The 20,923-nt window shown below is 44.8% G+C and overlaps 1 pseudogene; it reads left to right on the forward strand.

Annotated features, from left to right (window-relative positions):
* Positions 1 to 5,272: 5,272 nt before the first annotated feature.
* LOC134949528 (5S ribosomal RNA) lies at positions 5,273 to 5,392 on the forward strand (annotated as a pseudogene).
* The last annotated feature ends 15,531 nt before the right edge of the window (positions 5,393 to 20,923 follow it).

Raw genomic sequence — 20,923 nt, forward strand, 5'->3', positions numbered from 1 at the left:
GAGGAAGATCTGAAATAAAATCCATCGATAAATGAGACCAGGGGCACCTGGGAATGGAATTTGGTAGCAATTGGCCCGCGGGAGCCTGACGAGGAACTTTATGCTGAGCACATTTGGGACATGAAGCTATAAATTCTTGGATATCTACTTTCATATGAGGCCACCAATAAGTTTGAGATAGAAACTTGAAAGTCTTTAGGACTCCAGGGTGACCAGTAAATTTGGACGTATGAGCCCAGGACAGAAGGTTTGGATGAAGCTCAGGAGAGACAAACATCTTGCCTGGAGGTGGAACTTGAGACACCCCTGTAGCTGCAAATACCACAGGATTTAGTACTGGTCGAGCAGCTTGTTCTGATGATTCTTCATTTGAGCTCATAGAGCGAGACAATGCATCTGCCTTAACATTTTGTGAGCCAGGTCTAAACATTAACTTAAAGTCAAAACGAGAAAAGAATAGGGCCCACCTTGCTTGCCGAGGATTCAGGCACTGCGCTGCCTTCAAGTAGAGGAGGTTCTTGTGATCCGTGTAGATGGTAATAGGGAATCTCGCACCCTCCAGCAGATACCTCCATTCTTCAAGGGCCAATTTGATTGCCAACAGCTCCTGGTCACCGATGGTATTGTTCATTTCAGCGGGCAAGAATCTACGAGAGAAAAACCCACAAGGGTGAGTCTTACCATCAACGCCCACCTGGGACAGGACTGCTCCCACGCCAACCGTTGAGGCATCTACTTCCAAAATGAATGCCTTATTGACATCTGGCTGTTGTAACACAGGAGCTGAAATAAAAGCCTGTTTTATTTTATGAAAAGCAGACAGTGTTTCGTCAGACCATTGGGAAGGATTTCCCCCTTTCCGAGTAAGGCAGGTGATTGGAGCTATTAATGTGGAAAAGCCCTTAATAAACTTTCTGTAGTAATTAGCGAAGCCAATAAAATGTTGAACTGACTTGAGTGTTGTTGGAAGAGACCAGTTCTCTATAGCTTCTAATTTAGCTGGGTTCATTTGAAGGTCTGTTCCGGAAATTATGTATCCCAGGAAAGATATTGAAGAAGCTTCAAATGTGCATTTAGACAGTTTGCCATACAGATGATTCTGTAGAAAACGTCGAAGAACCTCTTTTACCTGTTGGCGATGAGAAACTAAATCACGGGAGAATATCAAGATGTCATCAAGGTAAACTACCACACACTAATACAGGAGATCTCTGAACACTTCGTTGACAAAGTTTTGAAACACGGCCGGGGCATTACTCAAACCGAAGGGCATCACTAGATATTCATAGTGGCCGTCACGAGTATTGAAGGCGGTTTTCCACTCATCACCACTTCGAATCCTGATAAGATTGTAAGCCCCGCGAAGATCCAGTTTCGTGAAGATGGAAGCACCTCTAACTCTGTCGAACAACTCTGTGATAAGAGGTAACGGGTAGCTATTTTTAATCGTGATGTCATTTAAACCCAGATAATCGATACAGGGGCGTAGTCCTCCATCTTTCTTCTTAACGAAGAAGAATCCCGCACCGGCCGGGGAAGAGGATGTACGGATAAACCCCTTCTGTAAATTTTCCTTTATATATTCACTCATTGCTTGGGTCTCTGGAACTGAAAGAGGGTATGTACGCCCTAGGTGGCTTGCTCCCTGGAACCAAATCGATGGGACAATCCCACTCTCGATGGGGAGGCAAGACATCCGCAGCTTTCTCACTGAAGACGTCAGTGAATTCCTGATAGGCCTCCGGAAGGCCAGACTGAGGTTTTACACTTGTAGATTTTATTGGAAATACTTGAGCTAGACATGACTGAAGACAGGAGGAACTCCATGCCGTTAACTGTAATGTAGACCAGTCAAATTGCGGATTGTGCAATTGGAGCCAAGGCATACCCAGTACAATCTCATAGGTAGCTTTTGGTATGACCAGGAACTCAATGAGCTTGGAATGCAGGAAGCCTACTCCCAGAACTACCGGCTCGGTTTGCTGAATGATGGAACCTTCAGCAATACGGCTTCCATCCACGGCAGCGAGATAAACTGGACGAGACAGCTTTGACACTGGGAGATGAAGTCTATCCACTGCAGCTTGTGTGATAAAATTCCCAGCAGCACCACAATCCACTAAAGAGGACAGAGACTGGAGTCCATCTGGCATTTCCAAAGTGACAGGCAATATAAGGTCTTGAGATGAAGGAGCTTTATTCTAGGTCCCTAACTTGACTCCTCCTTTACAAGTTAGGACCTGGTGTTTCCCGACCGAGCAGGGCAGGAACCAATCAGATGACCAGCAGCAACACAATAGAGACACAGTCTTTCCTATAATCTTCTGGACCGCTCCTCGGGTGTTAAACTAAACTTGTTTACCTGCATGGGTTCATCAGCAGTAATAGGTAGAGACTGTACGGGAGGCATAACTCGGTGCTTGCGAAGATCACCTCGAGAGCGTTCACAGGCTTGCTCGCGTAAACGTAGATCCAACTTGACACATAGGGAAATTAGGGCTTCCAGTTGCTCTGGTAAATCTCGGGTAGTCAACCCATCCTTTATGCGGTCAGACAGACCATGCCAGAAGGCAGCAACCAATGCCTGGTTGTTCCACTTCACCTCTGATGCCAATGTCTGGAACTGAATAACGTACTGACCCACAGTACGTGTTCCCTGGCGGATCTGAAGGAGGTCTGAAGAAGCAGAGGTCGTACGTCCAGGTTCGTCAAAGATGCGTCGGAATGCGGCAACAAACTCTGTATAATTACTCAGCAATGCATCTGCTCGTTCCCATAGCGGAGAGACCCAGTTCAGAGCAGAGCCAGCTAAAAGAGAAACAATATATGCAACCTTTGCTCTGGGTGTTGGAAAGTTCTGGGGTTGCAATTCAAAGTGGACCTCGCATTGATTCAGAAATCCACGACACATTTTAGGATTACCATCAAATTTACTTGGTGTAGGAAGATGAATGTGAGACATTGGAACAGAAGCAACTGGAGAGCTAGAAACTGAGGAACTAGGAACAGGAGCAGAAACTGAAGAGGACGCTGGAGGAGCTGAAGTTGGAAATGATTGTTGCAGAGTATCTAAACGAGACAACATTTCTTGCAGGAATTGTATAATCTGCTGCTGCGCAGTCTCTTGACCATCCAGTCGTGACACTAAACCTTGGAGTGTCCCTGACCCCACAGTCTGACCACCGTCCGGGTCCATGGGCCTCGGACAAACTGTCAGGTCTCTGGTTTTGTCTGTCCCTGGCAGGGGTGCTAGTGGGTCAGTGTTGGTGCGATGTATAAAGCGTGGAGGCAATATAAAAGTCCTGCGCATATGCGCTGATGTTTATTAGCACAGAGCAGATGGTATAACACTGAATAAACTGAAAACCGGTAATGTAGAAAACAATGATAGGTAACTGAATCCAAACAACTGAAAGTCTCTTGCAGTAAAATGTAAAACAACTTGAAACTGAATGCAGGTGATATAAACAGAACTCCAATAGTACTTGAAAGCACACAGTCTCTGTATAACACAAGATGAGATAAACTGATAACTGTTGGAAAAGCAGAACTCCGGTATATTTGAAAAACACACAGTCTCTATATAGCACAAGTCCATATAGCCACACTAGGCTTAAGCAGGAGACAGTCTCTAAGCAAATAGTTGGTATAACTGCTGAGATGCACAGATGGTATGCTGATAACGTGTGCACAGGTAAGGTAATGAAATGAACACCTGAGGAGAGTCTCTTACTGCTGATGGGTTTGTGGCTGGATGTAGCTGGAGTCCGGAGTAACAGGAGAGCTGTAGAAATGGTAACTGAAACAATGAAGATAACCACGGGGGAACGCTGGAAACAGGAACCAGGAGAACTAGGCACACGGTATGTGACTGTTGTCCGAGGCGATGTAAGTGAGCCACGGACTGGAACTTATACCCCTTGCTCTGCAGTGATTGGTCACTGAACTCTGGCTGGAAGCACAGCGCTGGATTGGATGCCGGGATCAGCTGAGTGCAGATGTCATGGCAGCGTCCATACAGGCCGGATGCTGGCACACAGCAGAATACACACACAGGACCAGACTCAGGGGTACTCAGCGACACGGGAGATGACGCTCGCGGTCAGCGCATCCATGCAGCCGCAACTGGGGCCATGACCTCCGGATGCCCGCACACCAGCGAGCTGGTAAGTGAGATGCAGCTGAACGCCGATTCCTGACACTGCTGCCTTAATGTGTAAAAAGGGGAACTCTGCCTGCCTAATGTGTAAAAAGGGGACTCTGCCTGCCGTAATGTGTAAAAGGGGACTCTACCTGCCGTACTGTGTAAAAGGAGGCTCTACCTGCCATACTGTGTAAAAGGGGACTCTACCTGCCGTACTGTGTAAAAGGGGACTCTACTTGCCGTAATGTGTAAAAGGGAGCTCTGTGACCACACCCCTTCCACCTGAAGCCACGCCCCCATATTTTCGGTGCGCGCACACTGTCCCTATTTCGTATATGGGGGGGCGCCGATGCTGTTTCTTGCACACAGCTTTAAAATGTCTAGTTACGGCACTGCTGATTAGTCAAAAAATAGAGTATGGGGAAAGCTGCACTGGTTTGAATTAATGAAGTTGTGTGTGATAAGCGTCCTCTGAAAAGACTGACAAATTGTCTAAGAATTTACTTCTTTTATAGGTAACCGTACACTTTAGGGCATATTGCTGTCTATGTAGTGTATATCTGGTCACTGTCAGTGGTGCTCCCCTGAGTCAGTAGCTAAACACTAAAAGAGTAAACGGCAGAAGACTCTTGTTAGCAAGCACTCTTTTTCAGTCTGGTAAGTTCAAATACTAGTAGCTGATAAAATCTACAATTTTATTAATTATTCTTTAAAAGTAGGGAGTTCCATCAGTAACAATACATGTCAAATATTGAAAGCAATGTGAAAATATAAGCTGAGATATAGTATTATATTAGCTCAAATGCTATAATAGTTAGTAAGCCAGACCTACTACAATCAGTGGTCAGTATAGCAGCGTAATTAAATATTTCTGTTTAATTAGCATCCATGTGATGAGTAAAAAAAGATGTAAAAATTAACATAATTTTGCCTGCGTATATCCCATTGGAAAATAACTTGCAGGGATTCAAATCATAGGTCAAATCACTACTGCTTCAGGAAATCAATTTGTTTTTGTGCTCTGTACATATTTGTTGTTTTGTCATACTGCAATCCGTGTGGATACACACTACTTTGTGAATAAGTTATTGCTCACCAAACTGATGTCTTAATAGTGGCGAATGTGTTAATTGCGGTCATACCCCACTGGAGATGCCCAATCTCATCTGATCTTGGAAGCTAAGAAGTGGAGGGCTGGGTTAGTACTTGGATGGGAGACCACCTGGGAATACCCATGTGCTGCAATTTACCACTGTCTGCCACTCATACATACGGCACCAGTGAGCACAAAAATAAATTGATTTCCTGAAGCAGTAGTGATTTGACCTTTGATTTGAATCCCTGCAAGTTATTTTCCAATGGGATATACGCAGGAAAAATGATGACACATGGATGCTTATTAAACAGAAATATTTAATTACTGTTCTATATTAACCACTGATTATAGTAAGTCCGGCTTACTAACTATTATAGCATTTGAGCTTACCAGTCCTACTGAAAGAGAGTGCTCCCTAACAAGAGTCTTCTGTCATTTACTCTTTTAGTGTTTAACCCTATACCTACTGCAGAGGAAGAGACAGAGACTGACACCTATATAAGCGCTTGAGTTTCCTCCTTCTCAGGCTGGACGAAGGCCCAGACCTAATTGCTTATCAGGCAATTTCATGGGGTGGCACTTGATATACCGGCTGTCGGGATCCGAGCGCTCAGCATACCGACGCCGGAATCCCGACCGCATGTAGGGTGTCCACGACCAAGGCTGGCGACAGGGGGGTACAAAGGGGACAACTGTACTGGGCCCCAAGGATCAGAAGGGCCCCAAGTATAAGTACCCGGCAGGGATGTGAGCCATCTTGTCCAAATAGGGCAGCGAGCTGTAGGCGGTGTGGCCACAGCCTCAGAGTGACAGGAGCCTCTCACATACAGTGACCGTGCGGCGCGAGTGTGCGTATGTTCTTCCGGGTTCTGCTCTGTTGCAGGCAGTTATGGGACATGGCAGCTGCTCCGCTAGCCAGGATTCCCGTGCCCTGCACCTTCTGGTAGGGTCTGCTGTGCGGTGTTTGGATCTGGGGAGTGCAGCACAGGTGAGTCGCTCCCCGGGGTAAGAGTGTATTGGTGAGGGAATACAGGGCTTTGGGATAGGCTGGGGGAGCTGGGAATGCAGCATGGAGTCATTGGGGTGAGATAGGCTGTGGGGTGTGTGGGAGGAAGGAGAAAGGGAGACACAGACTGTGGTGTGTGTGGGGGGAGGAAGGAGAAATATACATATTTATAGATTTGTATAAATAAATATATTAATATATATATTTTAAGTTTCTTATATAGCACAAATTCCGTTGCGCATTAATATATATATATATATATATATATATATATATAATCTGATGGGGGCCCTAGTGATATCACTCTATAGGGCCCCAATATTTCTGTTGCCGGCCCTGTCCACGACACCCCTGGAGGGAGAATAAATAGCGTGGCGCGCGGCAAGCCCGTAAGGGGCTCTTTTGCACTCGCCCCGCTACCAGCATTCCTGCGCTCAGGATATCAAGCACCAGCAAGTCATACCACACCCATTCCATGAATTAGATAGACAACTTGATGACCTAATTCATCTGAAGTGTAACATGGTTTACAAGGTGAACAGTTCCTTGCTCTTTCTCGCTTTATTCCCACATCAGAATCAGACCCAATGTCGGCCATACCAACATGCCCATCGAGCATTTCCCCATACAGTCACTGCGAGATGCTCTGCTACACAGTTGATAAAGCTAAATATTTATCGTATATAAAACACTTTAAGAGGTCTAAGAACACTGTACGCTATCTACGTAAGAAGTACCGTAAGGGTACGCAAGTTGTGTAGCGATCGCTCAACCGTAGTCGAGACGCTCAAGCGTCACGTTCGCTTACGGCCCAGTGATCACAGGCAGGCACGCTATTGGCTGCCGACTAACGTAATGATTCGCTATAGCGTAGCGTACGCTCGGGACCACGAGGAGATCACCAGCGGTGGAGACGCTTACAACGTTAAACCTTTATATCTATACCTTTAACGATGAGATACACAGTATACCTTAGTGTAGAGACAGAGTGTAAGTGCAACCTGGTGTAACCTGATTAACTACAAAGCTGCTTGAGCGTCACCGACGCTCAGAGAATACTTAACCCTTATAAAGAATACACAGATACCTGGGCTTAGGGTCCAAAACCTATTATATGTATTATAACTATTATACTTGCAAAAGGAATCACAGTACAAATGATACACTACAATATAACATAAACCAACTAACCAGATAAACTACACAGGAAATACAATACAATACAATTAAAGGAAAATACGAGAGAGATAGAGAGAGAGAGAGAGAGATGGCTCACAGTAAGACAATATGATTACGGAGAAAACTTACGCACAAGGGGAAACGATCGCATGCGCCTCGATATCCAGCTCCCGATTATCAGCAATGAGAACCGTTGAAGAGAGTGAACTGGATACGGTCGGCCTGCCTATTTATGCCCCACACACAATACAATTCAATGGTCCCTACAATCTCATTGTTCATTGGACACAGGAATTCGGCTTCGCATTATAACAAAAGGTCATAGGTTGATTCATACAGGTGGGCTGTGACTATTTCCAACTGCTCAGGTGGGAGGGAAACTGGGTTTCCCGCCGCATGGGTAATAAAGTGCAAATAAAGTAAATGTTCATAAACTTCTTATGTCCATAACTATTCGCACGAGCGATTGATCTGCTTCAAACCAACACCGGAACATTTCTAATTAAATATTCTTCCGATGGATACTAAACACCACTGTATTACTCCTGTCTGACCCTTCGTATCAAACAAAGAGGGATTCCTCTGTTCATAAACATTCTATATTAACCAAACTTTCAGAATCTATCAAAGGGACCATGATCTACAAAATACATTATTAGTGAAAATATGTAATGATTGAGTCGCACGCTACGATCGCATAAACTCTACCGTAAATACGCATACCATGCGCCTGCGGGTGCCCGCGACTGTGAGTATGCGCACGTACGGGAGAGCGTACGCATGCGCAGCACGGACCTGTGTGAGGTGCAAATATGGTAGTGTGCATAGAGATATTTTTCTGACTTTGACAGTCCACCCTTTGGCAGTCAATAATAACTGCCACCTTCTAAAACATTTCAAAAGGAGAAAAATATATGTCAGGGGTTAATTCATTTCCATGGTTGGGTAAGGGAGGAGAGAGGAGTAGGTGGGAAGAGGGTATGACCTAGTGAGATAGCAGAAGCATGTGTGTATGAGTCCATGTTTGGGGGGGTCATGTATCATCGTGCCGTACGTGTTGTAAATCAAGCTTCGAGGTATTGCGAAGTATACATTTGAATTCCTTCTTATCCCGTGGTACGGGTCTGTGGATGGGCTGTCAAACTTTACCGAGCTCTTTTCGGATTTTGAACAAAATGGGGAGCACATTTTAGTTGATGATACATGAATGGGGGAATATGTGATTGCTGATATCTGTGCCTGTATTCCCTATACTATGTGTGTCATTACCTGAGGGTTGTAGAAATGAAGAAAAGACATAATTACGGTAAATGCGGTGGTATTCTATGTCAGGTTAATGTACATTTGTCGGTTGAAGTTTTGTTCGGTATCAGTTGAAAGTCGTCTTCTTTGCGCTGTGTTGCCCATTAGGTGTGAGCAAAAAGCTTTGTCAATGCCATTAGATTTACAAAAAATGTTGGGCTAGCGTAAGTTTAAGAATTCTAGGGAAACTGGGGATCCATGGCAAAGTTCATCAAATGTCCGTATCTCAAGTGGTCAAAACTTCTTCTTTGGTCTATCCGTTGTCTGTATAGCGTCTCGTCAACTTCCTCGTCCAAGTGGGTCTTTTTATCTTGGAGAAAAACCAGAAAAACAGGTGAAAGAAACGGACCGTATAATCGCATTTTCATTACATCATTATTTCTATCATTGGGTCATAAATCAAATCCTGGTTAATTACAGTTTCTTCACTCCTCAAACTCATTACCCTGGTACGATGTTTGCACTTCATTAAAGCCTGACCGCATCTAAATATCAATCCAATCGATATGACAACACCTAAGATACATAGGAGAAACTTCCCAACATCCATTATGACTCCTTGAGCCCAGTCTCCCAAACCGGAGAACCAATTTCGCGGGTTCAACCATGACACCCAACCAGTCAGCTCATTACCTACAGCAGCAAGAGTGAGATTGTGTTTTCGGCGAAATTCCCACTTCAATTGGAGAATATCGTCCATCTTTTGGTCTATGACCTCGACCGGATCCTCGGTGCTATTCGTGATATACGTGCAACACTTCACGCCGTACTGTGTTGCCAATGTAACACAATATCCGCCTGTCACTGCTGTGAGGTAATTAAGAACCATTCTATGCTGCACCAGTTCTGTTTTATAAGCTTGAAGTTCCCTTCCAGTATATCTAAACGTGTCATCATACATTTCAGTGATATTATCTAACAAATTTGCGAGCGCCGATATGTATTTATAATTTAGCACTCCTCTAGCGGTGCGGGTGAAATCTAACGCGATTAAGAATTGAATCCCGGTGGATTCACTTATCAGATCAGAGGCCGGATGCTCTGTCTTCTCTATCAGGTGCCTTTTAACAACGTGCTCGTAGTGGGTGTGAGTATAAGGAGCTTGGGCACCACGGTGTATGTCTTTCATTTTATCATGTGTTACAGTCATTACTTCAGGCAATACTTTTCCAATATAACACAATCCTTCAGAGTTTGGGGCAAGCCACTTGTACGCCTTTCTCCCGCATATGAAATATGCATCATCGGGGAGAACATATGGGACGGAGAAGGACATAACCATATTACACACCTTCCAGGTGAACTCTCCTAACCCTAATTCTTCCATCTGCTTAATACACGTATCAGGTTGTATGATATGTGCACAGTATCCTGGTGATACTTCTCCAACTCTCGTAATCCTATTTCCTAAGGTGTACCTATACCGGAAAGATTTTCCTCTACTGGCTATGTGGCGTACAAGCTCTGTATCTGTAGGCATTCTATCTGCTCTATGCGAAAAGGTCATGGTGTGGTTACTCCATGACACTTCCCAATTTCCCGGCTTTCTGGGATTGGAGATGTTGAAACATAATAGGGACCTATCCACATGGTATTGGTGGAGCTTCAAACTAGGAGGGCTGGAGATATTAAACCTCCTGTCCACCGGTCTCCCACCATTTAACTCAAGTACCTCCCCTATCGTTAAAGGAAATGGCACTAGCCCTGATTTGCTATGACCTTGAGGTACTTGAGAGCATACCCAACAATCTGTTTTGTTTAACACATTACCCACTAAGGAGTGATAGTCACTCAATGGATGCCGGTCCATATGGATATTAAAACTGGATTGGCATTTCTTAATGCACCCATCTTCAATGACATTGTTACAGAGCCTACAGATACAGTTTTCCTCAGCTAACAATCCGTCACAATTTCTTCTATGGTCAATGCTATCGGATCGTTTTCTGATACTCGCCTTTGCTTGTTGGTTAGGTTGATCCTGGAAAACTACGCCTCCATCTTTATCATCAGAACCCATTCCAGAACCTCTATCGACCTCCATGGTACTCTCGCCGGAACAGACTGCTCTGGTCAACATCATGGTCAACAGGAAAATCCGGATCACAGTCTCTTGGGGCAAGTCCATCTTATAGGAGGAAACGGAGAAGAATGAGAAGGAGGAAAAAGAAATTTGAGGGAGAGGGGATGGGAAGTGGAGGAAAATAATAAAAGGGAGTGGGGAGTCGACAACAGCTCTCGGTCTTCAAGGCTCAGGTGCCGCCTCAGTCCTCCTGGAACAGACACTCCAGTGATACAACCTCTACCGTCTGTTCCTTATCACGGGACTTCTCTGGATCAGCAACCTTCTTGCAGTGGGATGAATGGACCCAAGTCTCTCTCTCAGCAACCTTTAATGCTGTAGTGCTAGTCAATAAGACCTGGTATGGTCCTTCCCATCTGTCAATAAGGCAACCTGAGCGTAGAAAATTCCGTATCATTACATAATCCCCAGGTTCAATATCATGACAATTACTATCAGGTAGATCAGGAATCACCAACTTCAGACTATCATTCTGATTCCTTAACTGTTTACTCATGTTAATCAAGTACTTTACAGTTACTTCATTGTTACATTTCAAATCATCCTGAGGGTTAATCATGACATGCGGTTGTCGACCAAATAAGATTTCAAAGGGAGACAGATTAAGAGGGGACCTGGGAGTGGTTCTGATACTATACAATACAATGGGTAAAGCTTCTGGCCATGTCAATCCTGTCTCTGCCATCACTTTACTCAATTTATTTTTAATAGTGCTGTTCACTCTTTCGACCTTCGCACTCGCCTGTGGACGGTACGGAGTGTGCAGCTTGCTATCAATTCCCATCAACTTACACATTCCTTGAAAGACATCACCTGTAAAATGGGTACCCCTATCACTTTCGATTATTCTAGGGATACCATATCTACATACAAATTCCTGCACAATTTTCTTAGCAGTAAACATAGCGGTATTTGTAGCCGCAGGAAATGCTTCGACCCAATTTGAGAAAACATCTATACAAACAAGTACATATTTCAAATTCCGACAAGGGGGTAATTGTATAAAGTCAATTTGTATTACCTGGAAAGGGCCGCCGGCAGGTGGGATATGGGATGGTTCTGTAGGTATTGCCTTTCCAACATTCTTTCTCAAACAAGTAAGGCATGACATTGCTCTTTTACTCGCATGAGAGGAGAATCCTGGGGCGCACCAATATGCTCTCACCAATTTGCACATCCCTTCCTTGCCTAGATGAGTCAGCCCGTGAGCTGCTTCAGCCAGACATGGAAGATATGCTCTGGGGGCCACTGGTTTACCATGTCCATCCGTCCAGAGTCCTGAGGACTCCTGGCCACATCCCTTTGCCTTCCAGACTGCCTTTTCCTGTGTGGAACACAAATTTTGCATTTCACACAACTTCTGTGTGTTAATGGTATTAAATACCATCAATTGTGTGGTGTCTGTCTGTATGGGGGTAGCAGCTGCTAACTTAGCAGCTTCGTCTGCTCGGCTGTTACCAAGTGATACCGGGTCTTGGCTATATGTGTGTGCTTTACATTTGATAACAGCCACTCTGTCGGGTTCCTGTATCGCTGTTAGAAGCCTTTTTATGTGAGCTGCATGCGCTACCGGTGTACCAGCGGCCGTCATGAAATTTCTGAGACGCCATAGGGCTCCGAAATCATGGACTACCCCGAATGCGTATCTAGAATCGGTGTAGATATTGGCTGACTTACCCTTAGCCAATTCACATGCTCTGGTTAGGGCGACCAGTTCAGCAACCTGGGCTGAGTGAGGTGGGCCTAGCGGTTCCGCTTCTATGGTGTCTTGGTCATCTACGACTGCGTATCCAGTACACAGGTCTCCCGAGTCTGACTGTCTGTGACAACTACCGTCCGTGTAGAACGTGAGTTCTGCATCTTCCAGTGGGTTGTCACTGATGTCAGGCCTTGCGGTAAAATTTTGGGTCAAATATTCCATACAATCATGTGTATCTTCCTTTGTATTAAATCCTCCTTCCCCATCACTCTCACCTTCCACCCTTTGTGCCTGACCAGGCACACCTGGGAGATACGTTGCAGGATTTAATGCACTGCATCTCCTTATGGTGATGTTTACGGGGGCCATTAGTGCCAATTCCCATCTTGTAAACCTCGCTGATGAGACGTGTCTGGTTTGGGCAGAATTCAATAAGGCTGATACTGCATGTGGCGTATGGATTGTGAGGTTGTGGCCTAGCACGACATCTTCGCTTTTTGTCACTAGCAATGCTATCGCAGCAACGCTTCGCAAGCATGTGGGGAGGGATCGCGCTACCGTGTCTAGCTGAGCGCTGTAGTATGCAACTGGCCTGCTGGCATCACCGTGTTTTTGGGTTAGTACACCTGCCGCGCAACCAGCACTTTCTGTTCCGTATAGTTCAAAGGGTTTCCCATAGTCTGGCATACCTAGTGCTGGTGCCTGCGTTAGGCACTGTTTGAGTCTCTCAAATGCTGTTTCGGACTCGTCTGTATGCGAAATCCTATCAGGTTTGTTTGAGGAGACCATTTCCTGCAAAGGTAACGCCAAAATGGAAAACCCTGGGATCCAATTACGGCAATACCCACACATTCCTAAAAACGTTCTGATCTGTTGCTGGGTTTGTGGCAGAGTCATGTCTCTAATTGCTTGGATTCTATCAGCGGTCAGGTGTCTCAGTCCTTGTGTTAGACAGTGTCCCAAATATTTTACCTTAGTTTGGCATAATTGTAACTTGTCTTTGGACACCTTGTGTCCTGTGTCTGAAAGATGAAACAGGAGCTGTTTCGTATCCTTCAGAGATGCTTCCAGTGAATCTGAACACAGTAATAAATCGTCCACATACTGTATCAATACTGATCCACTGTCTGGTTGGAAAGACTGTAAACAATCATGCAAAGCCTGAGAAAATATACTTGGACTATCTATGAAACCTTGGGGTAATCGAGTCCACGTGTATTGGACTCCTTTGTATGTAAATGCAAACAAATATTGGCTGTCAGGGTGCAGAGGTACCGAAAAGAAAGCGGAGCAGAGGTCAATAACAGTGAAAAATTTGGCAGTGGGAGGGATTTGCATTAGGATGACAGCTGGATTTGGCACTACGGGGAACTGACTCTCAACTATTTTGTTAATCCCCCTTAGATCCTGCACTAGTCTGTAACCCCTCCCCCCACTCTTTTTAACAGGGAAGATGGGACTATTGGCAGTGCTGGACGTTCTTACCAGAATGCCCTGTTGTAGCAAGCGCTCTATTACTGGGTAAACTCCTAACTCCACCTCTGGCTTCAGAGGGTACTGTGGGATTTTTGGAGCTATCCTACCATCTTTTACTTGTACAACTACTGGAGCTACGTTTGCCATTAATCCAGTGTCTTGTCCATCTTTTGTCCAAAGTGACTCTGGTATCTGAGATGTCATCTCTTCTATTTGGGATGGATTCCTATTTGTCATAATGGTATGTGACATTAATTTTGATGGGGAGTCTAACATGTCTCGCACTTCCTGAGCGTGTTTCTCAGGTATGTCCAAGAATACACCTTCAGGAGTACAATAAATGACGCACCCCATTTTACACAGTAAGTCTCTTCCCAGGAGATTGGTTGGTGCCGATGCAGCCAGCAAAAAGGAATGCTTGGTATGCAAAGGCCCTATTGTAATCTCGGCTGGTTTGCTAACAGGGTAGTGCTGGACTACTCCTGTTACTCCCATGGCTGGAATTGTCCTACCAGTGGTTCTCATGCCCACTGTCGAATTTATCACTGACTTGGCCGCCCCTGTGTCTACAAGAAAGTTTAAAGTTTTACCAGCTACATTAATTGCGATCTCGGGTTCACTTCCAAGGTTGGCAATTCATTTTACTGGCTGCAGATTACAGGTATGGCCACACCCCTATTGGGTATGGTGACCTCCCTGAATCCCGCTGGCAGCAACTACTTGTGAGGGAGATAGTTGGGAACTACCAGAGGCATGCCAGTCTCTGTTTGGGGGATATCTTTTTGTTTCCCCTGTATGTGGCTCATAACTCCGTTTCTGCGGACCTTGCTCCCAATGTCGTGTGTCGTGTCGTTGTCTAGGGGGTTGGTATGAGTTTCGTGGATTCTTTACTCTACAATCTCGTGCCATGTGTCCCTGTTTGTGACAAGAATAACAAGTAACCATACTTGACTTACCCACAGGATTTGGTGATACAAACAAAGGCTGCCTTGTGGTCAGAGCCTGTATACTTACTGACATTAATTTATCACCTTGTTGTTCCCTATGTCTGGTGATGTTTCTATCGTGATCAATAGCAGCCTCTCTCAAAGTAGCCACAGACAGACCTCGCCAACATGGTTGTGTGGTCTGTACCCTAGTCTTCAATTACTCTTTTAAACCATCCATCAGTACCGATACTGCTACTTCCCGATGGTTTGTGTCTGTTTTAATGTCCTCTATGCCTGTGTATTTTGCCATTTCTAATAATGCTCTGTGAAAATACTCTGCAGCTGTCTCTGACTCCTTCTGTTTAATGGAGAATATCTTATTCCATTTAGCTACTGCTGGGAAATACTCTTTTAACTGCAAGTTTATTCTTTTCACATTATCTTGGTTGTACACATCTGTAAGAGGTACATCATGATCTAGTCCGCAATCAGCTAAAAATTGAGTTGCGTCGACATTTGAGGGTAAACATGCTCTCAGCAATATCTGCCAGTCTTTATTGTTGGGCTCTGCAGTGTTACCTAAGTCTCTGATGTATTTTTGACTGGCAACTAAGTCTTTTCTAGGGTCAGGAAATTCAGACACTATGGTCCTTAATTCCATTCGGGAAAATGGAGTGTACATGGCAATGTTCCTAATGGGAGTGGCTCCTGATGCGTCTGTTTTCCCATTTGGCACTGCTATTACTCTAACAGGTGTAATTCTAACAACCTCATTCTGTGTAGATTCTACAGGCTGTGGTGAAATAGTTTCAGCATAATGCATGGTGCCGTACTTACCAGTTGATACGACCTCACCTATCCCTCCGCTAGGGGCCTTTACTAATCTGGTGGGTGGAGCTGTGCCTACTGTGGTCTCTGCTATGGTGGCTGCTAGAGAGAGCGCTGAAATCGTTGCCGATTCGTCCTCTTGATCACACTCCTGAGGAAAGTTCAAAACAGGGTACAACTTGCACGGGTTAATACTTGCATGGGTTAATGGGTTAACATTATCATTAACATTTACACAGTTACTAAGTGATTTTGTGTTACACCTTAGTGCGTCTTTCTCCGCAATCAACTTCTCTCCTGATATATATGGTGGCGGTGGGGCCGTGGCAATCAGTTTTCTGTTAGAGCCAGATCCCGCCGCCTGAGCCAAACCTCTCTGTATCTCACCCTCCTGTTGCCACAACTGTAAATAATCATAATGCTGGATTCGTCTCTTTGTTGATTTTATGAGACATATCCTCCTCCTTAAATTTTGTAACACTTCTGAGCTGAAGCTCCGTACTCTTGGGAATTTCTCCCCGTCATGTACAGTCATTCTCTCCCATTCATCACATAAAGTTTCTGTGTGACTTCCATATTTCTCACACATTATATACCTGGCCGACCCAATTGGTCGGACCACTGAATCAACCCGAACCGAGGTTGATCGCCCCCTACCTGAACAAGTGGCCCCCATAGTTCGAAAGTGTTGCTTTATTTAGCCAACCCTTTACGCAAAACCAAATGTCAACAATAGGCTGACGGTGGCGGTTTACCGAGTACCCCACTCACTCGCCCACGCCGACCAATACGACCTGATCACACCGATATGGTGCTGGCGTACTCGACCTAGGGCCCCTGCGACCTGAACCTCTATTTACTGGAACCTGCGAGGGTTATCCGAAGAACACTTACTCTTTCCAGTAACTATTGGTTGCTGGATAGTTCCTGAGTGAGCAGCAAACTTCCCTTAAAATAAAAAAAATTACACAAATCACGTTAGAGTGTACAAATAGCGTTTGTGACCCCTTTACTCTAATGGTATTAGGTCAGATTACTAACTACTGCACACACTTACGTGCGGTCCAGTCGTTCAGTACACAAACAACTAAGCTTATGTACGGAAAGACCAATGGAATCGAAACTTACGACTGCGAATTCCTTCAGCCAGAGCTTATATGGCCTATATGGGTGTTGCACCAACCCTTTTCGGTGTTGTGCCTGTGAACTGTATAGCGGACTTCCTTGTCGGCTGTACCTGGACCTCCTGGTCTGCTATGACCTCCTGGTCTTGTTACAGTACGACCTCCTGGTCTTGTTACAGTATGACCTCCTGGTCTGCTATACTCTAATGCTCAAAATTGTATATTTAATCAGAGATGCCTCCCTAGCCACCGTGCACGTCACTTACACGCATGTACCTCACGAGTACTCGACTTTTCTTGTGGTTCAACCTTTAAAAATTGTAAAAACACTCACTCATCACATGTACACTTTTGTTTCTATTTCTATTTCTGCGCAGAAATTTTTCTTCAGATCAGGTGTGTTACCAATTAGGAGCAGGATCTGTTAATTAAAATTTCGGACACCCAAAAATAGACTTGCGTTATTTCTCGCCTCGCGTTATTTATCGCTTTGCGTTAAAAATCAACTTATCGTGACTTGAGCTACGTGGGCGTAACCGGACGCTCCGTTGCGTAACGTACGCTGCGTGCGTCGGCCTTTGGATTGCGTACGCAAGTCTTTGTTAGAGACACGTATACGCAAAGCAAAGATCCACCGTAACACAATTTATACTTTTATCAATGTAGATGATCCTTGATCATCTACCACACAAACACACTGACTTCGCCTTATCTCCCAGGCGAAACTGTGTGTTTGTCTATCTTTTAACTATATTACCTTTACTCTTAAACTATGAAATAACGGCAAATCTTTTTTAGCACTTTTATCAACTATAAAACTGGCAGACAGGAGAGTGATATACGAAAATGAAAAAGAAAAAGAAATGCAGATATATATATGTGTGCGTGCGTGTGTACGCAAGACAGAAAAATAAACAGTTTTAAAAGACACTAGCGTTTTGTTCTTACCTCCGGTTCCCGGATTCCTTCAGCACTCTTTACCTAAGCGAAGCAGACGCTTATCCTGTCAGCACTACGAGGGATACAACCTCCCGCCCTTTGCTGAGGGATAATGTCTGCTGATCTACCTAGTGCAGATATGTGAAGGACGGGCGAGCCGCCAATTGATAAAGCTAAATATTTATCGTATATAAAACACTTTAAGAGGTCTAAGAACACTGTACGCTATCTACGTAAGAAGTACCGTAAGGGTACGCAAGTTGTGTAGCGATCGCTCAACCGCAGTCGAGACGCTCAAGCGTCACGTTCGCTTACGGCCCAGTGATCACAGGCAGGCACGCTATTGGCTGCCGACTAACGTAATGATTCGCTATAGCGTAGCGTACGCTCGGGACCACGAGGAGATCACCAGCGGTGGAGACGCTTACAACGTTAAACCTTTATATCTATACCTTTAACGATGAGATACACAGTATACCTTAGTGTAGAGACAGAGTGTAAGTGCAACCTGGTGTAACCTGATTAACTACAAAGCTGCTTGAGTGTCACCGACGCTCAGAGAATACTTAACCCTTATAAAGAATACACAGATACCTGGGCTTAGGGTCCAAAACCTATTATATGTATTATAACTATTATACTTGCAAAAGGAATCACAGTACAAATGATACACTACAATATAACATAAACCAACTAACCAGATAAACTACACAGGAAATACAATACAATACAATTAAAGGAAAATACGAGAGAGATAGAGAGAGAGAGAGAGAGATGGCTCACAGTAAGACAATATGATTACGGAGAAAACTTACGCACAAGGGGAAACGATCGCATGCGCCTCGATATCCAGCTCCCGATTATCAGCAATGAGAACCGTTGAAGAGAGTGAACTGGATACGGTCGGCCTGCCTATTTATGCCCCACACACAATACAATTCAATGGTCCCTACAATCTCATTGTTCATTGGACACAGGAATTCGGCTTCGCATTATAACAAAAGGTCATAGGTTGATTCATACAGGTGGGCTGTGACTATTTCCAACTGCTCAGGTGGGAGGGAAACTGGGTTTCCCGCCGCATGGGTAATAAAGTGCAAATAAAGTAAATGTTCATAAACTTCTTATGTCCATAACTATTCGCACGAGCGATTGATCTGCTTCAAACCAACACCGGAACATTTCTAATTAAATATTCTTCCGATGGATACTAAATACCACTGTATTACTCCTGTCTGACCCTTCGTATCAAACAAAGAGGGATTCCTCTGTTCATAAACATTCTATATTAACCAAACTTTCAGAATCTATCAAAGGGACCATGATCTACAAAATACATTATTAGTGAAAATATGTAATGATTGAGTCGCACGCTACGATCGCATAAACTCTACCGTAAATACGCATACCATGCGCCTGCGGGTGCCCGCGACTGTGAGTATGCGCACGTACGGGAGAGCGTACGCATGCACAGCACGGACCTGTGTGAGGTGCAAATATGGTAGTGTGCATAGAGATATTTTTCTGACTTTGACACAGTCATAGGAGGAGCAGTGCGTGGAATGACAGGGTCGGATTAAATGTCATTTAGTATAGATCAGGAAATCACAATGATGGGAAAATCATCATTAAGCAAATTCAAGTCTGAAGCATTTATTACAGTTGACAGAATTTATAACGTAAACACACACCCCCCCCCCCCAATCCTAGTCACATGGTCGGGATATGGGAGTTCAGAGGTCCCACCAGGTGTACTGGGAGAGTGGGAAAGTATGTGGGGAGCAGGTGCTTTATTTAACAGGGGGGAAGAGGGGATATTTAAAATGTGAAGATAATTTTATCTTGAATGGGTCAAAACAACAGTAGTACCCAACATGCAAAGATAAATGGGGCAGATGTATTAAGTAGAGATGTGCACCGGAAATTTTTCGGGTTTTGTGTTTTGGTTTTGGGTTCGGTTCCGTGGCCGTGTTTTGGGTTCGAACGCGTTTTGGCAAAACCTCACCGAATTTTTTTTGTCGGATTCGGGTGTGTTTTGGATTCGGGTGTTTTTTTCAAAAAACCCTAAAAAACAGCTTAAATCATAGAATTTGGGGGTCATTTTGATCCCAAAGTATTATTAACCTCAATAACCATAATTTCCACTCATTTTCAGTCTATTCTGAACACCTCACACCTCACAATATTATTTTTAGTCCTAAAACTTGCACCGAGGTCGCTGGATGACTAAGCTCAGCGACCCAAGTGGCCGACACAAACACCTGGCCCATCTATGAGTGGCACTGCAGTGTCACGCAGGATGGCCCTTCCAAAAAACACTCCCCAAACAGCACATGACGCAAAGAAAAAAAGAGGCGCAATGAGGTAGCTGTGTGAGTAAGCTAAGCGACCCTAGTGGCCGACACAAACACCTGGCCCATCTAGGAGTGGCACTGCAGTGTCAGGCCGGATGGCCCTTCCAAAAAATACTCCCCAAACAGCACATGACGCAAAGAAGAAAAAAAAGAGGCGCAATGAGGTAGCTGTGTGACTAAGATAAGTGACCCTAGTGGCCGACACAAACACCGGGCCCATCTAGGAGTGGCACTGCAGTGTCACGCAGGATGGCCTTTCCAAAAAACGACTCCCCAAACAGCACATGACGCAAAGAAAAAAAGAGGCGCAATGAGGTATCTGTGTGAGTAAGCTAAGTGACCCTAGTGGCCGACACAAACACCTGGCCCATCTAGGAGTGGCACTGCAGTGTCAGGCCGGATGGCCCTTCCAAAAAATACTCCCCAAACAGCACATGACGCAAAGAAGAAAAAAAAGAGGCGCAATGAGGTAGCTGTGTGACTAAGATAAGTGACCCTAGTGGCCGACACAAACACCTGGCCCATCTAGGAGTGGCACTGCAGTGTCACGCAGGATGGCCCTTCCAAAAAACACTCCCCAAACAGCACATGACGCAAAGAAAAAAAGAGGCGCAATGAGGTAGCTGTGTGAGTAAGCTAAGCGACCCTAGTGGCCGACACAAACACCTGGCCCATCTAGGAGTAGCACTGCAGTGTCAGGCCGGATGGCCCTTCCAAAAAATACTCCCCAAACAGCAAATGACGCAAAGAAGAAAAAAAAGAGG

Source organism: Pseudophryne corroboree, chromosome 1, assembly GCF_028390025.1.
Source record: "Pseudophryne corroboree isolate aPseCor3 chromosome 1, aPseCor3.hap2, whole genome shotgun sequence".
In the NCBI taxonomy this organism is placed as follows: Eukaryota; Metazoa; Chordata; class Amphibia; order Anura; family Myobatrachidae; genus Pseudophryne; species Pseudophryne corroboree.